This window comes from Camellia sinensis, chromosome 7, assembly GCF_055761805.1.
Source record: "Camellia sinensis isolate YWXY chromosome 7, ASM5576180v1, whole genome shotgun sequence".
Taxonomy (NCBI): Eukaryota; Viridiplantae; Streptophyta; class Magnoliopsida; order Ericales; family Theaceae; genus Camellia; species Camellia sinensis.
In genome coordinates, this window is record NC_138967.1 from 63,743,180 (window position 1) to 63,754,456 (window position 11,277).

Consider the following 11,277-nt stretch of genomic DNA (forward strand, 5'->3'; position numbering starts at 1 on the left):
TCCGGCCGATGGCAGCGGCGGAGAGATGAGGACCTTCGAGTTGTACTATGACGATGACGTGGGGTTGGGGCTGGATCTGTAGAACTATATTCATTTCACGACATTTGCGTGGATCTGTGTTGTCAAAGCCACCGACAGAGGCGGTGACGAAGAGGTGGCAGAGATGGCGGTGGCTAGGGTTTAGATTGGACAGAGAGAAGATAGAGAGAGATAGAGAAAGAGACTAGTTTAGTTAGGGTTTGGTTTGGAAAAAAAACATATATATATACATAGATAGTTTGGTCATTTTGTGGGAGCTTGTCTTTATGAAAAAAATATTTTAGAGTGTGAACCTTTAGACAAACAAATTTCAAAATTAGATTTATAGCAAGGTTCTAAATATCGGCCGGTACGTTCCGTACCGGCCGGTTCGTACCGGAAAATGATAGGGCCGAGTCGGATACTCACCGGTATACCGGCGAGACTGAATTTCACGGCCGTAGCGGCCGATTCCCGATACGTATCGGGCTGAATCCGATACGTAAGCGATTTGTTGTCCGATACATGCCGATACGGCTGAAAAACGAGCAAAGCACAGTGTCTTGTGTATGTATGAGTGTGGCTACTGAGCAAAGCAAAGCACGGCAATTACCTGCAAAAACAATTAAGAAAAGCCAAGCAATCACCTGGAGAAAAAGCAAAGTAAAGCACTTTGAGGAAAAGAAAAAACAAAGCAAAAGAACCTGCAAAAGAAAAAAACATGGACCAAAGTACCTGCAAAAATAAAGCAAAAGGACCAAACCTCTGAAGAAAAACTCAGACTCACGGACTCACGGAATATATACACAGACTCACGGACGGACACCATAAATGTGTTACAAACCTTTGAAGAAAAACTCAATCGGACCAAACCCAACTCCTCAATCAAACCCAAATCTATCTCCCAGGAGCTTCGATCTGGTAAAGTGTTGCGGCCTGCAGGGAGAAGCATCGAATCGAACCCAAATCCATCACCGATTTGAAGCTTCTTCGTTGAAGGTTTGTCTCTCACTCACGCTCTGTTTGTTCTCTCACCATATGATGCTCTATTTTTTTTGTTTTGGGTCAAGAAAGAAAGTCATAGTTTTGCTTTATAAGTTGTGTTTGGTTCGGTTTGTTTATAATTTTTTTTTTCTGTGGTTATTTTTTAAAATGCACATAATTTTTTGTATATATTATTGAGGTTGAATAGAATTCAGGAGCAATTTTTTACATAATTTTAAATGCACATAAGTTCAGAAGGTGAATAGAACTCATATTTTACAATTCAGGAGCAGGTTTGTTCTCCCATAATTATATATATATATATATATCATCATCATAGAATATAATGTTTTATATAGAATATAATTTTTTATATAGAAAAATATTTTTTATATATATTTTAAATGCACATATGCTCAATATATATATTTTTTATATATATTATTTAAAGAGATTTAATCTGTTAGATTTTTTATTTCAGATTTTTTTTATTATTTTAGATTTTTTAATCTGTCAAATCTTTTTATTTCAGATTATTTTTATATCATATTATTTTTATAGAGGTTTAATCTATCAGATTTTTTTAAAGAGGTTTAATTATTAAGTAAAGATGTTTAATATTTTAGATTTTTTATTTTTATTTTAAATACATTATTATTACTAACTAAATTAGAATTACAATATTTGTTAATTGAAAACTGTTATTGTAGATAATTGAAAGTTATAATGGCGCACGGAGGTGGGGTTTGTCTATAATTTTTTTTTTTCTGTGGTTATTTTTTTAAATGCACATAATTTTTTATATATATTATTGAGGTTCAATAGAATTCAAGGGCAATTTTTACATAATTTTAAATGCACATAAGTTCAGAAGGTGAATAGAACTCATAATTTTACAACTCAGGAGCAGGTTTGTTCTCCCATAATTTTATATATATATATATATATATTATCAGCATAGAATATAATTTTTTATATATAAAAATATATTTTATATATTTTTTAAATGCACATATGCTCAATATATATTTCACATCAATTTTATATTAAAAGTTTAACATATATGCCAAATAAAAAGGTTGAGACTAAAATAAATACATATCATTTAGTTGAAAATGAGTCAAGAAAGTGCCTTTACATATCAAAATTTTGATTAAAATGTGATAAATTAAGGCTAAAAGAGTCAAAAAATGCATAAAATTGAGTTTTAGATGGATTGCTAATGATTTTTGAAATTTCACAGCCGCGATGCCCGATACCCGCTACGTACCGGTCGATACTACCAATACCGATACTCCGCGATCGATACCGTTACGTTACCCGATACCGCGATTTAGAACTATGATTTATAGACTGAGTGGCCATTTCCTAATTCTCTCCTTTTTGTTATGTCAAAATTTCTAAAATCATATAAAGAATCTCTATTTTTACTTTTACTTAAATTATTCTGAAAAATAACAAATTTAAGTCAATTTGTATCATTATGTAGGGACATAATTTTCATCTCGTCCACGTGGCTAGGCTTAAGGCCGAGGTACCATGTGGCGACGTGTGAGGGGCCGAGGTGTGGATAAGGTTCGTAGCCTGGTCTGATCGGCATAGGGCCAAAGTCTTGGTATGGGTTGATTCCGAGGTTGGGTAGGATGGGATTTTTCTGAGCAACAATGATAGAGACCACTAATTTTGGAGCTCTAAAAAGACCACTAATGGCATAACATTCAATAAAAAAAGAAAAAAAATACAACACCAAGACCAAAACATCAAATCATTCTTGGTGAGGCCCACTGCCACATCATTAGTGAGAGCACTAATTAGTGCTCTCACTCATTTTCCTTTTCTGAGAGTTAAATCCTAATCCAACTACAAGAGGTGAGTCTTAGGTGATCTGTTATTTTTGAAATGAATAAGAGTTCTATTGGAATACGGTCACTAGGAGAAAGAGGACGCTAGCATTCTATATAAAGATAGGCATCTCCGTAGGTTAGAGGTATGTGTGAGTTATTCTTAGGTTGGGTAGTAATTTTTTTTTAAAATTTTATATTCATTGTGGATCTTGTTTCATAGATCTCGATAAAAAGTTTCAAAAAATATAAATTTTATAAAAAAAAAAAAATAGTTCTATAACAAAAGTCATTGAATTTTTAAGTTTTGAAAACTTCCAACTTTGAAAATAACATGACTGTTGTATTTATGTTCTTTTAAGCATTAAGCTTTAGTAAGGGTAATTTTGTCTAAACAAAGTGCAACATATTATTGGAGGACTTATACTAATAAGTACTATTTTTGGTCATTACACTAGTAAAGATTTATAATTGAGGAGCTGAAAATAAAATCCCCAATAAAAATGGGGTTGCTTTGGCCAGAAGTCCTTCACCACAAAGTTTATTGTCCCAAAAAAAAAAAAAAAAAGAGCCTACAAATATTCCTGCATCAAGGACAAGGGAAAGAGCGCACCAGGCGTAGCTTATGTACCAAAAGTATCTTTAATTCCTTTTTCAAACTTTGAAATAACATAAATTTTTATGTACATATCTTTTTTCTTTTTCTTTTTTATTTGATAAAATTTGTATTTTTCAAATTCTCTCAAAGAGATCAAATCTACTCAAATGAAAATATAAAATCTACTTAAATGCATCATCTTCAAACAAAATATAATGATATAATTTTTTTCTCCTAGTCAACGAAAAAAATAAGATATGCTTATAATGTGATGGGAACATTCAATTTTGTTGGATATAAGCCATACAATCTATGTGAATCTCATAGACACGGGAGTTACAATTCGTTCTTGTAAATGGAACACCATGCTAAAAGAGAAATAGGTGTTAATGAAGCACCCAATTCTTGTAATAGCAATTGATGGTAATAGTGCCACCATTCAATTCAAAGCTAAAAACATAACAATTTGGTTAGGTAATAGCAAGTTCATCATACTAAAAATTTATGTTGTCCATATATGCATGGAGATTTCCTTCTTAGCAATAATTTTATTTATAAATATTTGCCTATGCACATATATGAAAAATGAATTGCATTAAGCATAAACAATGCTTTAATTCATATTCCATTGTTGGAAAAACATAAATATGTGTGATATAGAGTTTTTCCCATTCCACGTGGTGAGATGACTCCTATCATCAAAGTCATTTGTTAGGTTTTTGTAATTGGCAATCCCATTTAACAAAACTCCTTTCAGTTGTAATTTTATTCGCTCTTTTGTTTTGGTGAGGCTATGAGTGTTTAGATGTGAATCCAACCCAAATTGTGTTTTGCAAAGGAGTTTGTGATCTTAATTATTTCATGTTTGCCATTTCGCTGGCTATGTACGAGGATTGAGCTGTCATTTGTGCGCTCGAGCGAAGAAAAGGATCATCCAGTACTTTTGCATAGCGTCTGAACTTCCGGGAATAAAGTTTTACCCTTCGAGCAGTGAAAATTGCACTCGAGTGGTCAGCCTATATGTTTCGTACTGCCTTTAGTCACACCGCTTGAGCGGTGAAATGTGCACTCGAGTGGTCTTCGCAATTCAATTTACAATAAAGTGCATTGTTTGCTCGTTTTAGGATTTGTGTCATCTAGATTTTTAGAGAGGAAGAAAAAAAATAGTGTTTTATATTGGAGGATGCTTTATGAGTGTTTCCTTGATGATTTAAGAGTGATCAATGGATCCATGAACTTTATATCAACATCATCAAGAGATTTGTTTGTTTTCTTTTATTCACAAAAGAGAGAGTTGTTCTTCAGTGAATTCTGAGGAATTTGGGACTTAAGCTTTTGTGGATTCCGGAGTGGCTCATCGATGTGGATTCAATATCGGCGTTGTGGATTCAACATTGGCCAAGACAATTTCGAGGTGAAAACGGTAGTGGAAAAGGCACATTGGGGTCAGCTCAATTCATGCGTGGATTCGCTAAGTAATTGAGAGTATACTTGTGTAATTCCTTTTTGTCTTCTTAGTGGATTGCTTTGTGGCTTTGGCCCATGATTTTTTTATCACAATTGGAGGCACTCTGTCACGACCCAAACCCGGCCCTATGGGTTTAGCACCGTAACCGGCCAGTAATCCGAGATTACCGAAGGCCTGCAGAACAGTAGTACAGTAATACAGAGTACAGGGCCTGGCGGAAGCCAAAACAGTAAATAAACAATGCCCAATGAGCTGTGACAGTCTGTATGCAAAAAGACTTCTCATACATTTATACACAAACAGTACAGAACAGTATACACAATATTTACAATCAGTCAGACTAGGGACTCCATCCCTGCATAACAGTACAGTAAACATTCAGTCTATACAGAACAGTAAGACAGTACAGAAGGGGGAATTGTAAAACACCCCTAAGCCTTAACATGATAGGCTCGGAACCTCGCAGTGAGGCACATAGGCTGGCTTGACAAAACTGGAGTAACCCTGACGCCTCTAGCCACGGTCTGGTGCCTGTACACCTACATATATATATGAGCAGTGAGCTAAAGCCCAGTGAATAACATACTGCGTAAAGAGGTTAAGAATGAATGTCCTTACAGTAATGAAAGCAGTTCATTGATTCAGTATTTCAGTCGTTCAGTCAGTACAGTCATATGTGGTACATCCATTAGCATAACAGTACAGTAAACAGTAGGTCTTAAAAGACCGGACAGTAATGATGGCCATCAATCAGTAAACAGTAGTGGTTCCAACAAGGGAACCGACAGAGATCTCTGTAACAGTAACAGTAAACAGTAGGTGCTAAGGATGCCATAATACAGTTCAGAAATAAAGGACATACATTCATTCAGTTAACAATATTCAATTCAGAATCAGTACAGTTCAGTTGTTCAGAAAATAATCATTTTTGAACATATCTTTACACAATCGTTACTCACAGAGTTCGGGCTACAGTAAGCTAGAGCGTGCCTCCCCAGTCGCCAACCCTCCACAGTTAACAGATTGAACACACTAAGCTACACAACTGGGAAAGAATAACTTAATCCCTAAGTTGCCTCGATGTGTTCTACATCTATGCCCTCAATAAAATTAAACTAGGCCTAAGAATGCCTAGGATGGAATGAGGATGCAAAGATGTGATCAGAAAACAGTTCTAGGATTTCAGAAAAATAGAGTCCCGCTCGAGCGCAGGTTTCCCCGCTCGAGCGGATATGCAACAAAGGCACACGCTCGAGCGTAAACTTTCCTGCTCGAGCGTACTGTAAAAGTACTGGATGGGTGAAATCTCCGCTCGACGCCCGCTCGAGCTTGAGCACCCAATCCTCCGCTCGAGCGGACTGTAAAACAGTGTAGAGAAATGCTGGATGCTCGGATTCCACGCTCGAGCGCCACTTTCCCGCTCGAGCGGAAGTGCAAAATCTGGAAAACCCAGATTGCACCTCCAAGCCAAAAACCAAGTTTAAATGCATCAAAACCGATCCTCTTGGGCTGAATTTCCAGAAAACACTAGTAAACATATAGAATATCATGGTTCAAAGCTCAAGTTTGAGAAATCAAAGCCCAAGGGTGTTTAATTGAAACCCAATTCAAACCAATTTTCATGAACAAGGAGAGTATGCACACATGCATGAATTCAAACCAATTCAAAGCTTCAATTTCATGCTCCCGTGAGCCAAATCTTTCAAAAACATGGAATAACATGATGAAATCATGGACTACACTCGAAACATGGACATGCATGTGACAATTTGCCATGAACTCAACTCATAACTCAACAATACTAACATGCATGCATGAATTATGCTCTATATCAACATGTATGAACTACAACATGACTTAGCTCTACAATTGAACATGGATCATGCAAGAATTAGCTCAAACACGAGAATGAGAAGATGAAATCCTTACCTAAGTCTTTGAATTAGAAGACTAGGAGCTCAAATATGTAATCTATACTTCAATTACCAAGCAATTCTTCAAGAACAAATCTACTCTCTCTCTCTCTCCCTCAAGGTCGGCAAGAACAAGAAGAGGGCTGAGGAAAATGTTTGTTTCAAGTGTATAAGTGTATACAAGGCTCAAATGTGTGTGCGAGATAGTGGCCACTAAGTGTGGCAAAAGTGTAAATAAGCCTAACACTTGCAATTGGTTGATATTTAATCTAATTTAATCATACCTAATCCATTTTCGGATAATTACACCGTAAAATCACATTAATTATGAGGGTCATAACACATTAATCAATTCCCGGTTCGGCCGCCGATAAGGCCTTCAATTAATAGTTTAAACATAAAACGTCAACAGATCAAGTAAACAATCAAACAGATAGAATACAGATTCACATACATACTCAGTCAATTCGATTCCAGTTTTTCAGTCAGTCAGTTCAGTACTTTAATCAGTTCAGTTATCAGTCATAATCAGTTCAGTTTAACGGTAATCAGTGTTTATCGGTAAGCAGTGGTGAGGGTTATTACACACTCCAATTGTGATTTTTCCACGTTAAATTGTTGTGTCGATTTGCCTTTGATTCTTTGATTGTGATTATTATTTATTGTTTAAAAATTAAAACATAATCACAAATCAATATCTCGGCGATTTTTAGATTTTTCATCATTGATAAATCACATTGAATTTTTAAAATTCTAGAACAGAATTTTTTGTGAAGATCTATTAAAACTATGGTCACGTAACTCAAATTATTGTAGTTGAAAATTGGAACATCCTGATTTTATTGTAAGAGTCAAACCAATGATTTACACCAGACAGGATATAGATGAATTCAATATTCAAATGCAAGAACTTCTAGATAAGTAGTTAACCGAAGAAACTAAGAGTCCTCATTTGAGCCCAACATTCATAGTAAGAAACCATGCCGAAATAAAGAGAGGAAACGCCTGAATGATAGTTAACTATAATGGTTAATTACAGGCCAGTCCCATTAAGTGGATTTAAATACTAGTAAGTCCTATTGACTTTTTAAATGCACCGTTAAGTCCCAAAATGCCTACATCACCCTCATTGAATTTAATAATCCTCAATTGATTTTCTCTTTTTCTATTATCTTCTCTCTCTCTCTCTCTCTCTCTCTCTCTCTCTCCCTCCACTATTTTTAGAAAAATCTTCTTTTTTTTCATCATTATTATCATCTCTTTGTCTAAACAACTTCTCTCTCTAAACAAGTTCAAACAGCCATAGTTGTCACAGCACTTCAACTTCTCTCTCTGACCACATGACTTAACACTTCAAGACTCTCACATTTTAAGACCTTTACATTACAACGTTCTTATCGTTAACATTCTTTGCATCATAATTTTCTCACAAGCTAGATTGGCTCCCTACTTCTCAATTTTCACTGCGATTTATACACAAGCCTTATTTGAATAACCATTCCCATTCTTTTTAGATTTACAAAAATAAAGGCCACAGTGTGACAAACACAACGCATAATTTTATTTATTCACAAACTTATACATAAGTTTATTACAAAAATTAAAAAAAAAAAACAACAACAACAACAACAACAGCGACAACAAAACAAAAACAAAAACAAAAAACCAAAATTTTATTTACAAATTTTGTTCACACCAATCACTCATCTTCACTTGAGGCAAGTTCCTCTTCGTCAACACCCTCGTCTAGGGGGTCTAGGCCACATTGTCTTCGTCTATCCTTACATTGCTGAAGTCCAAGTCTGGGAACAGCTCTTCTGCTTTACGCTTGAAAGTCTTCTAGCTGCTATCCCAGAACTCAGCCATCTCATGCTTGTAGAAGTCCGACCGTTGGAAGCTTTGGATCACTTCTTCTTCACTCCTGCTCCTAGCGGTCGCTCCCGACGGGCCAGCCCCCCTAGACTCTTCTCTCGCCAAGATACTGGCGATCGCGACATCAATGGCCATCTGGAAGTCGGCGAACCCCTTGAACTGTTCAACCGCTGCAACACATAGGTCAGGGTACGCCGCCCTCTCAAATGCCAACTTAGCCCTTTCTTCCTCCAAGGCCCTCTCCAACCCCGCCTTCTCCACCGCTGACTTAGCGCCCTCGTCTGCCAACTCCTTTTCCAACCCAGCGACCTTCAGATCTGCTTCTTCTTTTTCTTTAATCGACTAGGCACGCAGATCCTCGTTGCAAGTCATGGCCTCATCCCACCGCTCGTTGGCGACGGTGCAGGCTTTCTACGCCTCTTCCAGCTTCTTCTGCTCGCCAACCAGATGGAACGCGAGCGACACCACCTTGCAGCGTTCCGTCTCCAGCTCCAACTTGGCCGCGAGCAGCTCAGCATGGGCATGATCGGCAACATTGCCCTGCACCACCGCCAACACCTCTATCTTCTTGGCCTTTTCGGCCTCTTCCAGTCCCCTAACACACGCACTTCGCGCGGTCTTCCTCCACCCTGCAGTCTCCCTCCTTAAACTTTCAAGTTGGGCCTCCACCTCCTCCAACTTTGCCTTCAATGGCCTCATTTCGCCTCTTGTAACCGCCGCCTTGTTCAGTAGGGCCCCTACTAAGACGGTCGCCTCCATTTGGATAGAGCACAACCCCCTTAGCAGCTCAACCTCAATAAAACTGGCCATCGAGTGCACGGCTGCGTCTTCCACTACTCCCAAGAGGCGATCTACAGCAATCCTGGCTTCTCTTCATTCTCTTTCCAGTCGCCTGGACACCGCTGGAGCGTGGTAAAAGGCGGTCTTCAACCTGGCCCTCTCTTCTTCTCCTTGGGGCGCAGGACCCCCCTTGGGCTGCTGCTCTGCCCCCTTCAAAGGGCCAGTCGCCCCACCCTCCACTTGCTTTTCAGGGGCGGTCGCCCCACTCTCCACCCCTTTCGCCACCTCCTCCAGTCCCACTTCGAGGGTCTCCTCTGCCATCACCGCCTTTGTTCTCTTCAGGGCTGGCCCCTCCTCTCTCTCCCTTACTCTTTTATTTTTCTTCAATACGGCCTCCACCTCTTTTTTGCTCTACTTCTTCAGAGGATCAACTGGCGATAGTCGTGGCTCAAAACCACTCAGATCCTTCTTCCCCAGCGACTTGGGGCACGGTCGAACTCGCTCCTTTGCGATCGATTTCGGAACAGGCCCCAACTTTGCCTCTTAATATTTGTCCGCTCTGGTGAACAATCTTCTTTCCTCCTCCTCCTCCGCTCTCCTCTACATCTCCAACTCCTCCCTTGCTGGATCCTCCCCCAACGGTTGCGGTCCCAAGTTCAGGGCAAACAACGTTGAAACAAGGACCAGCTCGTCCCACCTCACCCTCTTCTCTTTCCTCCATTCCCTCACCTTCTTCACTCGGTCTTCGGTCGCCCCATCCAACTTGGGCTCGACTGATTTGGTGGGAACCCCAGCCCCACCGTTTGCCGTCATAAAGAACTATCTCAGCATCCACCCCTTTACCGAAGATGGAAGACCCGCCACCAGCTCTCGCCCCGCCACTGCTTGCAGAGTCACCCAAGTCTCTTGCTGACCAGAGGCCTTGTAGCAGGAGAAGAACTCCTCTACTGTCAGTGTCGTCCCTCCGGTCGCCTGCAGCCAGGCACTCGCGCAGGCCACTACTATCTTCCAAGCGTTCGGCATCAGCTGCTCTGGCGCCACTTCTAACTTGTTTAACACATCCACCACACTTGGGGGAGAGGTAGCCTCAAACCCCCTCGCAACGCTTCCTCGTACAAGCTGAATTCGCCCGGCGACACATCCGACGCCCTTTCCTTGGATGTGGGCAATCTTAACCCTATCTCCGAGGAAATTTGGTACTTCCTCCTTATTCCCTCCAACTCCTCTGCCGTAAGTATGGATTTGTCCGGTTTGGTGTGCCAGTGGTCCAGCTCCACTTGGCTAATAGGTTTCGTGGCTGCAATCATCGTCCTTGGACGAGCTCGCACCGCCTCACCAACTACGCCTCCTTCCCTACGCTCCGTACGATACTATTTCGCCAAATCCACCGTATTGTTGTCGCCTAACGGATCAACCCTTGCGGTTGTTGCTTCTTCTTGGGCCATCTCTCTTGTGTGTCTGCGAATGGCTTCGGATGCAGGCACAAGAAAGTTCACAAAGTGTTGCAGGGGCGTATCACTAGCAACAAACAAGTTTACTTCTGAGATGTTTTGGTTTTTTGCAAAGAGATAGGTAAAACGGATAATACCAAAAGCCCAAGGCTTGCCTATATTCCAAGGGCCACAATTAAATTTTGCCAGTTCAAAAATTTTCAAAAATCTGCCAAAACTGTCTTTTCAACACCCTATATTGACCTATCGCTTCATTTCTTCCTTAACGCCTAACCTTCCCCATCACGGGATTCTGCCACGGTTACGCCCACGATCCACTGCCCATTTCCCCTTCCCTGTCTATTTCACTTCA